The following is a 17,622-nucleotide window of genomic DNA, read 5'->3' as shown; positions in this document are numbered from 1 at the left end:
ATCCTACCATTGATACTGATTTTGCTGAAAAAAAAAAAAAGTCAGGAAATGGTCTGTTCATATATGTAGCCTGCATGATATTGAATAGGAGAAATTATATTGTAATGTCCTAGAATCACAGCAGCCGGGCAGTTGAGAAAGGAGATTAATGACAGGACACAGAAAGGACCACAGTGCTGCACAATGAGAAGGTTTGTTTGCAGTCCAGAGTCCAAGCAGCAAATGACTCTTCCTACCCAATGGGGTTTAAAATGCTCATTGGTTCACTTCAGCAAATTGCAAACTGGCCATGGTCAAAGAGATAAGACTAAGGTGACATAGAAATTGCAGGAGAGTACAGAACTCTGAGGCACCTGCAACTCCTCCCCAATGACAGTCATTAGGTCTCTTGAACACACAAGGAGGAAAGTGATGGGCATGTAGGGGAGAGTTAGGAAATGAGAGGAGAAACAAGTAGATCTCAGTTTAACCCAGTCTGTATTCCTGTCCGCGAGACCAGACAGTTGCCATTGCCAGACCTGTTCCTGGTCTCAGCATCAGTGTTTGTCCTCTTAGCAGCTCCAAGGGCTAGATTCACCACATTCTCTCTGGCAATTACATTGGATCATTAGCTACCTATTATTTGATAGACTTATTCTCACACTCATGACACCTTCTCTGGGACTTTTCCCTCTTAAAAAACGAATCCTTACTTATCTAGACTCTCTACACTTGAAGGAGAAAAGAGGACACTTAAATAAAAAATTTTTTAAGAATGTGTTTTGGGAAGGCCTGGCCAATAGTTGCAGAGTCTGGTGCAAGAGTATAAATGGAGTTCCATATACCATCTGTCTAGATATTTAAAAGTTTAAATTAAGCCAGCAAACTCTTAAATGAAATACATCCCATCCTTTACTACAAAGGAAGGTTCAAATTCAGGATGCTTGCAGTCTTCAAAGGTCCACACTGAAATGTGGCAGCAGGTAGGGGAGACTAAGCCATTAGCCTTCTGATTTTGCTGGATCCCTTAATATTCTTGCTCTTGGCTCCATATTGTCTGCACAGCAAGCATGAGTGCTGTGTGAACATCCATGGTGGCCTTTAGGTGTAGTTTGATCCACAACCACCCTCACAAAACAAAAACTAAAACAGAAAAACACAAACTAGCTGTTTTTAATCAAGATCTTGGGATTTGGCATAGTATACCCTTTGGAGAATGGATAAGGCAAAGAGGCCACTGCAGGTCCGACAGGTTCAGAGCCTTTCAGGCAGAGAATTCTGGAGTCTCCAGAATCCAGACGATAGTCTTAGAAGTAGGGTACACAGACTTAGTGGAAAGGGGCATAGCCAACAGATATCCAGAGTCAAATCTCAAATGTAGGAGCCCAGGGCAAGGAGTTCTCTTCCCGAGCTCAGGGGAAGTACTGAGGCTGGGGGTGGGGGCTCACGGGGGATCGTGTACATTACAACAACCACTTGCCACCGTACAGCAGAGAAAATGCAGAGAATACAACTTGATGGAAAATTCACACACATACTGCTCAGGTCAGAGAGTTAAGAGCTGTCGTCTCAGGAAATTTCCACACAAACAGGCATCTAGTATTTTCAGCTGATCCTGGAAAAAGCTCAAGTCCTTCACACAGAGCAATTGGGAAAGCCTCCATATACTTAGTGTCAAATGTATAAATGAGAATTCAGACCTGCCTGTGATTTTACTAAATTCTCAGAGGCAAGATGCAGACCCTCAGCATAACAAAGACAGGATACAAAAAAGAGGTTCCCAGAAGCTAAAAAAGGAAGAATCAGGACCATCTGAGGTCAACAATTATATTCTTGGTCAGAGATCCTGTGATATACTCTTATGGTTTATGGTATAGCAAAATTGTATAGTTTTCCTTTCTGAGTCAGCATTCAATCATTCTAAATATATCCCGTTGTTATCCTTATGAATCCTCTAAGTTGTATTATTTATAGATACTTACATAGGCAGTAGTAGTGTGTTGGAGCCAGCTCGGACCAGCTCAGGAGAATCAAATGTGCAAGATGCTTTTCAGCCCTGTCTTCAGGGACTTCAGGAGGATTGCTTAAAATTGGCCCTGGTGTGAGCACTTTTAATATCATGGGAATTGGCAAATACTGAAAATCTGGGCTTTTCTTCCCCTGGAGAGCCTTTTGTTACAAATTTACTAGCACACCACTGTACCTAGGCCTAAAGTGGGTAAAAATATCAGATAAGTAGCTCTCTTACTTAATGAGGCTAATTTCTGGGTAGACTACATTTTTATCACCCACAAACACAATTTATATATTCATATCTAAATCTTATTTCAATACATCGTTGTCCAAATACTTTAGGTTTTCTAAAGGTTATAAACCAAAATATCAGTGTTTAAAAATTGTTAATGTTATCTCCCAGATAATTTTATCCAAACATGATTTTAAAACAATGAATTATTGCCCAAAAAGACAATAAAAATTAGTTCTGAGTTTAGGAAAATTGGGGGAAAAATTCTCCTGCACCTGGTCAGAAAGTGCTATTTAGCTTTACAGAATAAAGTTGAAGGGCACAAAGGCATTCTCACATTGATGGTTTCACTCTGGGGTTTTCTGAAACTGCCTAGAGCACCACATCCAAAAACAAAAACAAAAACAAAACAGGTGTGTGCATTTCCTATGGGAATCTGTCATCTCTTTGGTACTCCTCTCTTCTAGAAAGTAAGAAAAATTCAAATTTCCTCCTTCAAGTCATGCTTCAACACGCTGAGGGCAGACACCACACACCTGCTCCTCTGTCCCAGAATGTCAGTCATCATCAGCGGGAAGGCAGGCAGGGACAGGGAGCAGGTACGGGGGACTGGCAGCCACCTGAAGAACGGGACACAGCCGTGGTTATTCTCTATGTCTGGTGGCAGAAAGTCACAAAATTTGGAAAAGTCAGAACTGCAGAGCAAGCTAGCTACATAATTCCTTTACTGGAAATAAAGATGGAAAACAGTTGTTATGGCTTGTCAGCTTTCAGCAGGTTGGGAGAATACTAACCACACGTGCCATTACTCCATTCTTGTGCTAACTTATTTACACCACCTGTGAAGACAGAAAACCACGGGCTAGAAAGAAATTACCTTGACAACTTCTTTTGCCCAAAGAGCTGTTGTGTTTTCTCAATGCTCTAGTCTAGACTTGTTTTAAAAACACATTTGAGGAGTTGCACTGGAAAGTTTCTCATTTGAATTTACTTTACGAGTTCTGACCTCGCTGGGGTTAATTTGTCTAACAAAAAGTAAATACTTTGATTCCTAACCAAATTTTAAAAGATAAATATCTTCTTTAGAGTAAGCATTATCATGTAGACATCCATTAATTGACTGTAATTGGTAGGTTTAAGAATGGGCCCCCAAAGATATCCAAGTCCTAATCCCCAGAACCTGCGAATATGTTCTGTTACTTGGCTAAAAGGACTTTGCAGCTGTGGCTAAGCAGAGGGGTGGGGGAAAAGGGTCCCTGGATATCCAATTGAGCCCAATGTAATCAAAAGCATCCTTGTAAGAGGGCAGAAGGAAGGTCACAGTGAGAGAAGCAGAGATTTGAAAACATTACCCTTCTGTCTTTAAAGATGAAGCAAGAGGTCTCAAGCCCAGTAATACAGGCAGCTTCTAAAAGGAGGAAAAGGCAATTTAGTGGATTTACCCATAGAACCTCGAGAGGAGCACAGCCCTGCAGACACCTTGATTTTAACCCAGTGAAAGTCACTGAGGTCTTCTGACCTCCGGAACTGTACAAAAATAAATCGGTGTTGCTTTAAGCCACTAATGTGTTATATTAGCGGTAGGGAACTAATACATTTATGAAGCAAGACTTAAAAGTCTGTTCAACTTTTATGGGGGAAATGGTATCCAAAATCCACAAAATTGGGGACCATATGATTACATTTCACCATGCAGTTACAATTATATGCAAATGACTATCCACGACCTTATACTCAAGGTGGTTGTGTTTCAACAACAGTGTTTTCATTTTAATTCTAGAGGATACATTTTAGAGTTGAAAAACGTATGATACCATTAGTACACATAGCCATATTTAAAATATGAACGCAGATTCAGCACTGCTGAAGTAAACAGGTTGCTGGTTAATTCTGATAACTTGACTTTTTGATGAGTAAAATCTCACATTCTGTGGAAATGGAGTTTGTGTGCATGTGTGCAGTTAACTGGAAAGATTGTAGGAAGCAAAAGAGCCTATTTTAAGAATGTTATCTAAAACTTCAAGGGAAGTCTAAGTTTGATTCTCACTCCCTACTACCTCAAAAATAAAACCAAAAATAAGGCAGGGCCATGTGCCAGGTCAGGTGCCAAGGTGTGCAGGGGAGGGACAGCCCAATAGTCACTGGCTCGTAAACAGTGGTGAGTGAAACTGATGGGGTACCAGTAGAACAACCTCTTCAGGAGAAGCAGGCAGACGAGGCTCAATTCTACAAATGAGCCATACGCCAAGGACTATGGGTTTTCACCAACTTGTCTCTGACCTTAGAAACCAAGAGACCAAATGAAACCAAAAACAAACATACAAAAAGCACAAACAGAAAAATCCCCCACAATTCTCTGAGGAGGAGGCTTATTTTGGAGAGAAGCTCTAGCCAGCTGGAGCGAACTTCTCTTTGTTGCTGTTTACATATGGTGGGTACACTGGGCTGACTGTGGAAGGCATTGTGAAAGGTGGCAGCCCTGTGAAAAAGCATCTCTCACATTCATGTAGTTACAAATATTAAGGTAATGGAATGTTGGATGGCCATTTCTGAAGGCTGCTACCTTGACGGGATTTGGGGAAAGTATCTGGGTTGGGGGACAGAACATCACAAACTCTGAGTCATCAGTCTCCCTTTATTTAGCAAATACAGGGTTATTTAGGGGACTCTGGATATAAGCCTCAGGACTGTGTAGTGAGCCACGTGCAACAGCATTAAGTCCTGACCCATATCCACCTGACCTGGAATTGGTGAGTAAGACCCTTAGAAGAGGAGTACTCACCGATAGTTTTCCAAAGACTACCAAAAGCTAGAAACTCCTGTCTGGATGAACAAGGTGAGGCTGTCCTGATGCCCTTGCTTAGAAAGGCTACATTAATTTCTGTCTCCACTCAATTGTTCCCAACAGACCATTCTTACGTTTGCAGCAGTGACCACAGTTCTCCATCTCTTACTTTCATGTCTACCTAGCTGGGGACGCTTTAAAAAATTGTGCATGAGAGGAACATGCATCATGCCAGTGTCTCCTCTGTCCCCTTCCCCACCCATGACATTAAAGCTGATCAATTTAGACCCTGAATTAGAAGTATATAAACTATATTGATTCACATGCCTCTTTAAAATTCTAATAAAAAATGTGTCCACGTCCTCCTCCCCTAGACAGGAGATTGTGTGTATGCAAATAATTATATACCAAATGCAACATATATTTGCATAAGTTCATGAATTCCCCTAAAGTTCATTTACAGAAGACCACGTAAAAAAAAGCCCTCACCTTAAAGGATTATTTCACTCTGTTTTGGGGTTGCCAAGAGCTTTAAAAAGAGAGAGGGAGTGCAATGATGTATGTGCTTTTTTAAAACAGACAGCTTGGTTCTTTCTATGAGTTGCTGAAGAGTTGAAAAGCAAATAAACGTCAATAGATCTGAATCCCAACATTGTTTAATGACAACCTTTCCATATTTGCCAACTTGCTGCTTAACAACAATCCTGTTGACACTGTGTAAAAAGCTTTCCAGGTCCTCCCAGGTAAATAACCCACTCCTACAGGTCACCTGGCCACCCAACCGAGCTCTTTCATGAATACACACAGAATTCATGAAGATGAGTCATTCTTTTTGCCAAATGTACCTTGGCGTATTATAGCTTCTACTTCTTTATGCTCTCATTTCTTACACTAATCTCACAAAGACAATTGTAACAAGAAAGCCAATTTAAGTAGAAATCTATGACAGAAATGATAAAGAATAAAATGTCCGTATTTGTGAACATTGTAAATGCCTAATTTTTCTGAATCATTCGGGTTTGCATTTCTCTAGTATGTTTAGCACATTTGATAGATGAAAAGGGCGTTTTTTGGGCGGGAGGAGGGATTTATTTCATTTGTTCCTGAAGTTAATCCTCATAAAATGATGTGAAATTTGGTGATATGTTACTGGGAACAAAAAGGGTAAGTTGTTTTATTTCATTAAAAATTATAACAAAATCATAGATTCATTATAAGCAAATGGGAGAAGTGGTAGATTTCCTTTGGAAGAAAAAGAAAGGAGCAGAACTTTTGATGAAGTAAAAGAATTGTAGGGTAGAAAGTAGATAAACAGCATTGTGCTGTTGCTGGCTGGCTCTAAGGGTAATTTGATCGCTCTCAGAGCAGCAGCCTGGCACGAAGCCTGAAGAAGCACAGAACTAACCCATGGAAGAAGGGGGTGGGGAGTGGAATTTGTTGGATTCGCTAATTAGGCCCTTCCCTAACAGCCAAGAAGGAAATGGATTACCTGTGGCTGTGACTTAAGAGACTTATGGCCAACAAGCCACGTTACCTGCATGGAATTCTGCCAAGAAGTATTAGAATAACTGTAGCTTTCACAGTGGTTTTACTCAAGTTTGGAAGGCAAGCAGGAGTATCTGGAAAAAGTCAGTGACAGTTTTAACTTTGAACAGCAAATGAAGTTAACAAAAAGATTAAGTCAAAAGTGATTTAAATTGCTAGAATAAATCTGAATTGCCAGAATTCAGGTTGAAGGCAGAAAGATCAGCAAGGACAGACTTCTGCTATAAGGGGGGCCTGGATTGGAATTGCAGTATAATGAAATTTTAGAGGACAGAAGCACATTAGATATTTCATTTTCCCCTCACTCTTGCATTTTGCATATGAGGAAACTCAGGTTCACAGGGTTTCTATATCACTACATGACTTACCTAAGATTCTGTACTTAAGGTCAAACCTAATAGGTTCTGGAGCCCCTGAGGACTAGTTCAGGGACACTGAAAATAGAGAAATGGATGCAAGAGGTACTGCAGTGAAAAACCAATGTCAATTAAGAACAACTGAAGAAGGTGCAACTAAGTGGAAAAGACACCAGATTGTAATCAGGTATTGCCATGATTGACAACTAATTTTAGTGCTTTCTCCCCCATGGAAGGCTGATTTTAGCTTTTTCTTGGGTTAGGACCTTATTTTTTTAAGTACATTCTAATCACCCTTTCCATAGCCATGTCTGCAGGAAACCATAAACAGCAGACATAGTGAAGGGATTTTTACCACCACAAATTGTCAAGAAAATAACATAATCTATACTGTTCCTCTTATTTAAATACAAAGTCCTTAGAAATGTTATTCAACTATTTGTACATCTCTAGAATGATTTCAGATAGGGACTTCTAATTACTTCTATAGCTATAAATTGAGAACAATATTAAGCTGAATCTAATCATTACTAGATTCTACTATTACCATAAACTTTAAGGAGCTGAAGGACTAGAAACCTGCAGTAAGAAGAAAGGGACATCTTGGCTGTATTGTTAATACATATAAATCTTAGCTCTCATAGAACACTTTCCAAAGCTTTTTAATATCACACAAAAGTAGGGGAAATACTTCTTGGAAGTTTTCTGCTGTTTAATAAGGAAATTTGTCTATTGGAATATCATTATTATTATTGAATCAAGAAAAATGCATCTGTGTTCTGTATAAAGTTCATTTAAATTGTTAAATGATTATTTCAGATGTCACTATCTTAGAATTTGTAGAAATAAAACATCTTCAATATAACTATTATTTTGGTGTTTTGTGCTCATAGATAACAGAAAGAGTGATTTAAGATGCACTTTAAAAATATATGGATACTCCCAAGGAAAAGCTAAACAAAAAAAAAGCATAAAATTAGTTCTAAATCATGCTAATACATGATCTCAATTTTGCATCTTTTTTACTAATTAATAATTTATTCTATTGTTGTAGATCTACAATTGGTTTTTCATAGTCTTGGATTAAAACACAATGTCCATTGATGGGCATCTAATGTAAGACAATGGGAAAATTTACGGGAGCCCCTATTTTAAGCACTCTATTAAATGAATACAAAGAGATTAAATGAAAGAAGTGGACCTTGTCCTTTTTATTTTCATAATTTTTATTTTCTGAGAGAAATTATTTTAATTTTGCATGACTATTTAGGTATAATGAGAATAAACCATTTGAAAATAAGCCAGTGGTAGTAGTTTATAAAAGCATTTGACACAAAGGAGAAAATGTCTAACATATTTTGACCATCTCTTGAAAAGGATATGATAAATATTAAGTATTATAACAACATAATTTTTTTGCTGTTAATCACCAAAGCCCATAAGATAAAACCTCATCTAAAGGCTGTGTTCAAAAGAGGTAGAATGTACAGAAGTATCAATGGATATTTATGAACTACAAATTCAAAACTGTAAGAGCATTTTTCAGAAAAAAGCACAGCATAGCACATCACTTATCTTTTAGATATTCATAATTTGAATAGTCCATAGCCATAGCATTTGAAATAGGCAGTATTAAAGAGGAAGTTGTCAGTGGATATTTAAATACTAGGTCTTGCTTCTTAAGCAGGAAATGGCAATAGCAATGACCAAGCAAGTGTTGAATTCATTCTGCCAGGATTTGGGAATAAACTGATGAAGTTTCAAGCAGAGTGACTCTGCATATCACCCCCATCTCCAAGAAGCTGCCACAGCAAGGGCTCTCAGTTATATTTCCAGTAGAATTATCAGAAAGCAAATGTTAAATCAGAGCACCAACTTACCATTCAGAGAACTTCCATATTACTCATGGTATTTGGACAATTCAAATAATGCAAGGGAAGCCTGGAAACAACCAGAGTTCACCTTCAGTTGCTGGTACTTGGAACTTACTGGAGCCAACCTACAAATGCCAACATATTGTCTTGTGTCCTCCTTTTCTTTTCTGTTTAAAATTTGTGTAAATATGCACTAATTATTTTTATCATAAAAAGATTAAGTCTGGCTGAGTGTGGTGGCTCAGGCCTGTAATCCCAGCACTTTGGCAGGCAGATCATGGGGTCAAGAGATCGAGACCATCCTGGTCAACATGGTGAAACCTCGTCTCTGCTAAGAAAACAAATATTAGCTGGGCATGATGGTGCACACCTGTAGTCTCAGTATTTGGGAGGCTAAAGCAGGAGAATCACAAACCCGGAAGGCGCAGGTGACAGTGAGCCGAGATGGCACCACTGCACTACAGACTAGCAACAGAGCAAGACTCCATCTCAAAAAAGAAAAAAACAATAAGTCTTCTAAAATACACAAATAGATTTAGAATTTTTGTTTTTATTTATCAACTTCCAGTCTATAAATATTTTTGTATTATACATTCTAGTGTGACACACGTCAGGCGTCTGAGTCTTCCTGCTCATGTGCCCATGCCAGCTGAGCTTCCGCGCTCCTGTGCTCTTACACACCTGTCCTGTCCTACGTGATTGCAAATTATCTAATTGCAGATATTCTCACTGTACTGATAGTGAAAGAAAAAGGCAAAGTCACTCAGGTCTGAGAGTTATAAACCTTAAAAGAAATCTTGGTAATCTCTAGGCATTAATAACCTTAATAATCTTTTATTCAGGCAACATAATATTACCCATTATAATTCCATTAACGCTATGTATAGCATCTTCTTTTAATCACCGAAAGATGAACTATTACGAATTCATAGCACTATGTAAATTCCAGTCTTGGATGGAGTTCTGTAACTATCTAATCACAAACACACAGATCCATGAAGAACCAGTTGGTTAAGAGAGGGAGAAAGGAAGAGAGAACTCTCATTTGATCTTGAATAATATTGTGTAAATTCATTAGTATCACTTATAGGAGAAAACAATACTGTAATTAAGTGTACAGTCTTATTAAATATTGAAATCTCTATTTTATGCCATTTGTAAAAATTCTTTGAAAAAAGCAAGGGCGCTCAGATGAAAGAGAGTAAGAGCCATAATTGAGCATTTGCTAGTACTGTTTATTGAACCAGTACTCACTGAACAAATGGAAAGCACTTGAAGGGGAAGAGAGATTCCTTTCCTTTCCATCTCATAAGACTAGACTTCTAAAATGTTTATGTACCCATTTTCCTAGACAAACATTTATGTAATCACACTGGTTGGTGCCAGTGTGCATGTGCTGTTGTTGGGAATGTTGTTGATGGGGAAATGGTACCAAGGTTGGGCAGACAGCAGAACTGTTACCTATATAAATGGAGAGAAACTGGGGCAACTCTCATTAGTTTATTCATTCATGAGTTCACTGACTGATTTATTCAATCTTTAATTTATTTCATGTCACATGTTTACTGAGAACCTACTGTGTTGCAAGCATTGAGCGAGACAGCGCTCCTCCTTTCAGATAGCTAAGTAGCCAGCTGAAAAGGAGTTGCTGAATTTTACAGAGGAAATAACTGAAATAACAACTTGGAGTATTTTCAGTAGTTTTAGTGGTTTGCTTCACTAACATAAAAATGTATTTCTTAAAAAAGAGAAAAAAAGTGAGTGGTGCAACAAAAATAAAAAATACTGTCCTAATTACAGATGTCCATCTGTGGGTCTATTAGTCTTAAATTACCAGTGATTAAATTCTAATTGTAGCACAGAAGCAAGCTAGTAGGCAGTTAAAAAAAAAAAAAAAAAAAAAGCAAACTCTGAAACAGAGTACAATAAATAAGGATAGCTTATCTATCTCTACATTTAAGCTATATCTAAGAACAAGCCTGTCTCCTTGCACACCATTTCTGTTTTCAAGAAATAAGAGAGAGTCTTCAATGAAGTTATGAATTTCTTATCCAAACAGAGAGCTAAAGTATGAAATATGCATCTTAGCAAGTGATAAACACTTTGAAAGGACAATTTGATGAATTTTCTCATTTGAAGCCAGTTTCCTTTGAGAAGCTAGACATATGTTTTATGTGTAAGTACATAACAACAATTCTATAGAAAAAAAATAAATCTCTTCTCCAGTTAACTAGATCAGTTGTTTGCAAGAAGTAGACAATAGAGTGTATTCCTGCTCTGCCATCCTGAGTTTTGCTTAGGGGCATGTAACAGTATCTGAAACTGCAAGGGCACCCACCCTTCTTCCTGCCGATTTCTTAGCCCATTACTAGAGTGCCTCAGGTATCAGCTGAGGTGTCCTCTTTTTCAACACAATGGAATGGACTTAAGCCTTATCCCACACATGGTGGGAACGCCATGTTCCTCATTCTTAGCATAAATTCTGACAGGGGAGGGGAAGGTGAGGGTGGTTTGTGCCTTTCCTGGCTAACTCTGGCTCTGAATTGCTTCTTCTAATGTTATGTTATGAATTGTGATGTTTCCCACAAGAGCTGTCTGTACTGTGCCACACAACCCCTGAAGCTGAATAAAGAATTTTCTCCTTGATTCCCCCAGCCCTCCAAAAAACATCAGGTGAGTGTGTAGCACTTTTTATTAAAGGCTTGGGGATAAAAAGGGAATTTATACAGTTATCCCAGTAGTGCTGCTGCTTCAGAACTTTCCTCAAATTTCTATTCCTTAGGCAGAAGAGTTATGCTCTCCACCCTTGCATAACCACAGACATATTAACAGGCTAGCATAAACAGGGGGTTATCTAGTCTTGCTCTTTCCCTGTAGTAGTATTAGAGACAGCCGTTGAAATCCAGGTCTTTGCTTTTGTCAGCCCCAATTAGACTCTTCAGGGAAGGGATTGGAACTGATTGATTTCTATTGATATGAGTTTGTCACTCCCCATATAAAGCAAAGTACATATAGTTGCTTTGGGTTTAAAAGAACAATATGATTTCTTTCCATTATCCTAGATGGCCTTCAGTATGACAGATTTTACTTGGCCTGCCACTGGATCACAGGAAAAGCCTCCATATGGACAGGCTTGGAGACCAGCCTCAAGACTTAAACTCTCATTGGTCACATCAGGATACTGTAATTAGTGAAAATAAATAAATAAATAAATAACCTACAGTTTCTTGATTATTTACTTTGTGCCTACATGATAACCTATATTCGCAACAACCAAGCAAAATGAGTACTAATATTCCCTATTTTACAGATAAGGAGACTGAGGTCAGAGAAATAACTTGCATCAGTTCACATGGGAAATGGGAGCAGGGCCAGATGTGGAACTGAGATCTGCCAGCTGGCAAGGCTGTGTGCCCTTTCCATCATATCCCAGTTCTAGGAGAAAAAGATGTCAAGCTGTATTTTCCATAGTATTTGACCTCCCAACCCTGGGAAACTTTGTTTTGGAGACTTTCTAAAACAGCCTCTCAGATTCTCACAGCAGGTGATGAGGTCCCATTGTAAATGACCCAGGGACATATAGCTTGTGACTTCAAAGGAGCCCTCTTCAAACCAGGGCAAATTTAGGCAAATTCCAGGGATATGTAAGCAAGTACTGAGTTAAGAAATATCCTAAAATCAATTGGTAAATTGTATGTTTGAAGTAAACTAAAAACTAAATTTCAGGATTGATGCTGGCTTTGGAGGAGTTGGGAAAAATCATTTGTTTGGAGACAAGAAGCATGTTATGCTGGTAGATGTGTGCACATGTGCTTCTGTAAGTGGGTATGTGCACTCCCACTTTTCCTGCCATGTCTTTAGAAAACCACTTAAATAAGGATGGAGAAATGTAGCATTGTAGCTTCCCTACAGTTTATTTTGTTTATTGCAATAATATATATAACACAGAATTAATTTCTAGGTGCACAATTGAGTGAAATTACTATATTCACATTGTTGTGCAGCCATCATCACTATTTAGCATAATGTTTTCAAGGTTTGTGCTACAGTTTTAAGTGTTTGCCTCTTTGCAGTTCCTCTTTGCCAACCCTGGATAATGGCAAAACTTCTTTAGTGGCATGCTGCGTGCTCTGTTTGGTCATGTTCAGAGATACCCAAGATAAAGAAATTTGATAAATATATAGATTAACTCAGCAAAAATAACACAGTTATCTTCTTAAATATTGCACCTGGGCACATCAGTAAAATTTAAAGTGACAAAAGGTGAGCATTGTATACACATTTTGCATATGTAGGTAGTAATATTTGACACTAGGAAAAATAATTTAAGTTGAAACACCTATATTTTAATTTAGTAAAGACTTGCCAAGCCCCTACTATATTAGAGATATCAAGATAATGAGATAAAGATTGCACTCTCAATGAAAACGTTAAATTATACATGTTTCTTGTGCCCATCATCAGCCATCATTATGAACATCACTCTGAACTGTTATGTACAGTAAGATAACTGGAGGGTTAAAAATGAAGGTTTTACTGCTCACATTGAATATTATTCTTAGAAAAGAAAGTCATTTCTATTATAGAGGAGGCATTGTGGTCTACTATATTGGACAGCATATAAAGAACAATGCCTTCCTGGTGAAATAATGCTCATGGCCTAGTCAACAAAATAAGCAGGGTGCTGAAAAAAGTTTAAATATCATATTTCATTAATTCTAAGACACATTTCCCCCTGCTTTTAGATTCTCAAATCGAAAGGCATCTTACAACCTATAGATGAAATCTAGTAAATAGAATAAGATAAAAAGTATCTTAGTTTCTATCCTCGGGTTGCTTGCCTTTCTTTTAAGGGAAGGTTTGTTTGATTTTTATGTTTCGTTTTTAACAGCTTGTTTGTGAATCTTCCCTTTTCTAGTGTTAATGATTGTGTGAGCCTAGAATTTAAATGGTGTAAAACTCTGACTTTTGTTTTTATTTTTTCTTCTGACCATTACTGGGTGGAGTACAGGACACTGAAGCAGAAACAAGGTCTGAAAGTGGCGATGTGGACCCTGCTCCTCTGTGGGGGACTCTGGTACCTGTCTGTGTCTGAATCTTTCCACTTCATTTTTCTAGCTTTGTGATCTGGAACAGATTAGCTTTAGCCTCTCTGTGCCTCAGTTTCTTCAAGTACTGAATAATGGTATCTACCTCATAATGCTGCTATGAGGGTTGAGCTTAATATGAGTAAACACTTAGAATAATGCCTGGCACATACTAAACATTCTCTCAACTGTTAGCTGTTACCATTGTGCCTCTTCCTTGGAAATCTCTTTAGATCGCTGTGTTAAACTATGTCCCCATATTTTGGATGACTCCCAAAATGCTATTGTCAGTGTGGACCTATTCCCTGAATTCCAGGTGTCTGTTTCCAACTGTTTACTCCATTTGGCTATCTAAAGTTGTCTCAAAATTAACAGGTCTCCAAAAGAACTCATTTTTTTTTAACTTTCATTAAATGGTTTCTCTTCCAATTTTCCCAATCTCCATAAATGGCACCAGATCATCCATAAACCACTCTCTTTATCTGCCACGTTCCACACATAAACTATCAGCAACATCTGACACCTCTGCCTTCAAAATACATCTAGATCTGACCATTTCTCATGACCATCATAGCATTTACCTTGATTCAAACCATTGACTCCTTCCTGAACAACCAGAGTAGCTTCCTACTAATTTCTCAGCTTCCACCTTGCCTCCTATAATCTTTTATCCAGAATAATCCCTTTATGTTTTGAACCATCATCATGTTTCTCCTTTGCTCAAGACCCTCTAACCACTTTTCATCTCACTCAGAGTAAAAGCTTTAGTCCTAGGGAAGTCCACAAAGTGGCATCTGCCTTGGTTCCATGATACTTCTTGGTATTCCTTGCTCCTCCTCTTCCCCATCTTGACTCTGCTCCAGCCACATTGATTTCTATAAATGGCTCATGCACCATCCTGCTCTTGCTATTCTTTCCACAAATGGTCAGAAAGTTTCTCCCCTTTATTTTCTTCAGGTTTCTTATCAAATAGACCTTCCTTTCCTGACTACCATGTGGAAACAGCATCCATTTCTCTTCTTCCAGTGCTCTGATTCTTACTTAATTTTATTTTTGTTCCTCACACTTATCACCACCTGATATGTTATCTATTTATCTGTCTTTCACCTCGTGATCAGGTACTTTTTGTTCAGGCTGTATCCTTGGGACCCAGAACTGTATCTAACACATAATAGGGGCTTAGTAAATAATATTGAATAAATGAATGAATAAAATAACATATGTTTTGAAACATGACTTTGTTGAGACCCTCCTTAAAGTGTCTGGATTTCCAACTGCAAATAGATTTGTAGTTATTATATGGAGTTGTGAAAATTTTAAGATTGGATTAGAAGGGCTTTTTAAGTCAGCAGTTATTTTTTTTCTATCATGTTTTCCTCCAGAGAATTAGGTATTGTTTCTCTTATTCACTTGTTCAGAGCCAATGAATGTCACCCTTTAGTTTGCCAAAGTGGTTGCTGAGTGATGAGGCATTTCATCCCTCAGGGAGCTTTAAGTACCGCCTGCACACCATGTACAGTCACTGCTGGCTATGATCAAAACTATGGAATTGATCAAGTCAGAATCTTCGACTAGGAAGCACAGGCGAGGGGCATTGAGACTCTGGGTCAGCTCAGGGAGGTTTTCAAATCTTCCTGTTAGCACTTGTGTGAATTTCTACTGCTCATGAAGGTGAGGTACCCAAGGGAGTCTGCTGCCGTCTAATACACCGAAGGATTCCCGTAGAACTTCACCCACAACTTTGCAGAGATCCAGGTCTCTCTGGTGATGGAGCTCATCATAGACTTTTATAACTTAAGTTCTAATAAAATATTATTTGAACCAAGAGAAAAATCCCTTGTGGGTTTTACTGCTGCAGCTACAGCAGTAAAGAACTCAGCTTTTTCTCATTAGGGTGATTTACCTTTCCAGGCTACAGAACCATTGCCTAGCAATGGGTTAAGAGCTTGAAATCCGAGTGATCTGGGTTTGTATCTTTGCTGAGATGATTACTAGCTGAGTTAATTTAGACAAGTTACCTAACTTTTCTGAGTTTCAGTTTTTAAATTGGTTAAATGACCAGTTGGCTATCTCACTGAAACCCTACTGGCCAAGTACTTAGTAAATCACCTGGCTTTGCTGGTTGCTGCCATTTTTATATTTTAAATGTCTTCCTTTACTTTAAGTAATCATTAAAAATATTGAGGAAAGTATTCTACTTAAAATATAGCATAATTTTTATTCCTGATTTATGATGTACTAAAATATAAAATGCATAAAATCCCAATGAGAAATAATTTTATAGTTTCCTAAATTATCTTAAGGTACCATAATCTATATTACTTAGATTTATCAAGTGTTATTTTATAAACATAAAAGGAAATAATATATTTGTGAAAATTCTATTTTATATTTAAATACTATGGCTTATTTTAAATCAGTTTAATGTAAAAGTAGAAAGTGAGCATATTCTGACAAATATATACGTATATAAATTTTTAATGTGAAGACCCTAGATGAGTTCAAGGTGCATAATAGATATTTAAGAAAAGTTGATGTTTCCTCACACCAACATCTACATAAACTTTAGCATAACCTGTACTTTATATAGCAGTCCATGACAAAGATATTAGTTTTTTTAATTTTTTGAATATTAAAATAGTTTCTATTTTTACCATTTTTAATATTACCACTTTGCTATCTGACATCTACAATTTCTTGTGCAGAAAATAAGAGTTACGTCTATATTTTATTATTCAGAGTGGTCTCTAAATTGTGAATCATTATCTTGTCACTGCTTTGTAAAAATGTCTGCTGTCTGCCAAGATTCAGCCATTCATTTAATAATGCAGCCAATATTTATTAAGTACCTGCTGTATACCAGGTACTACTCTAGGTGGTGGGCATTCAAATATAAACAAGACAGACAAGGTCACTCTCTCAAGGGGGTTAAATTCTAATCTGGAGTGACAGATTATAAAAAGCAAAGAAATAACCAAGATAATTTCAAATTTTCATGAATGGTAGAAAAGCCTGAAGAATCAAGGGTAGGGATGTTCCTTTAGATAACTGGTCAGAGGTGGCCTCCCAGAGGTGATGCCCTCTGAGTCAAAACCTGAAATTTGAGTTAAAGTAGCCAGCCTGGGAGAGATAAGGAAAATCACTGCGTTTAGAGGGAAGAGCAAACCCAAGGCCCCTGAAGCAGATAAGAGTTTAGGTTGTTCAAAGGCCAGTGAGTGGACCAGCCTGGCTGAAAACAAGTGAGGAGCACTGACAAGAGACAGTGAGTGCTCCACTACACTCCAGCCTGGGTGAAACAAACTAGATGAAACAAAGCAACAACACAAACATAATTTCACTACCTGTTAAAAAGATAAACTTGGCAATTGGGTGCTTAACCCACTGCAGAAAGAGACCGTGGGAAAAAATGGAGACTGTCACCAGGACGTATAGTGTCATATAGTCCCAAGGAGAGTGTTCAGATTTCATTCTAAATTCAATCAGAAGCCAAAAGAGCATTTTAAAGAGGGAAATAAAGATACTTTAACTTTGGGAGGCTAAAGCAGGTAGATCTTCTGAGCCCAGGAATTCTAGACCAGCTTGGGCAACATATCAAGATACCATCAAGAAAGAGAAAGAAAGAAAGAAAGAAAGAAAAAAGAAAGAAAGAAAGAAAGAAAGAAAGAAAGAAAGAAAGAAAGAAAGAAAGAAGAAAGAAAGAAAGAAAGAAAGAAAGAAAGAGAAAGAAAGAAAGAAAGAAAGAAAGAAAGAA

General features: G+C 37.9%; 1 long non-coding RNA gene across 1 annotated transcript; it reads right to left on the bottom strand.

The window, feature by feature from the left end:
- Nucleotides 1-1,175: 1,175 nt before the first annotated feature.
- Nucleotides 1,176-9,007, bottom strand: LOC116551842. The gene is made up of 2 exons (XR_004269086.1): nucleotides 3,577-9,007; nucleotides 1,176-3,063 (listed from the first exon to the last, which is right to left on the bottom strand). It is a non-coding gene; the product is annotated as an uncharacterized LOC116551842 (long non-coding RNA).
- Nucleotides 9,008-17,622: the final 8,615 nt, after the last annotated feature.

Source organism: Sapajus apella, unplaced genomic scaffold (assembly GCF_009761245.1).
Source record: "Sapajus apella isolate SASKATOON/1434 unplaced genomic scaffold, GSC_monkey_1.0 scaffold10, whole genome shotgun sequence".
Lineage (NCBI taxonomy): Eukaryota > Metazoa > Chordata > Mammalia > Primates > Cebidae > Sapajus > Sapajus apella.
Note: the sequence above shows the minus strand (reverse complement) of the source record. Positions and strands in the feature narration are given on the sequence as shown.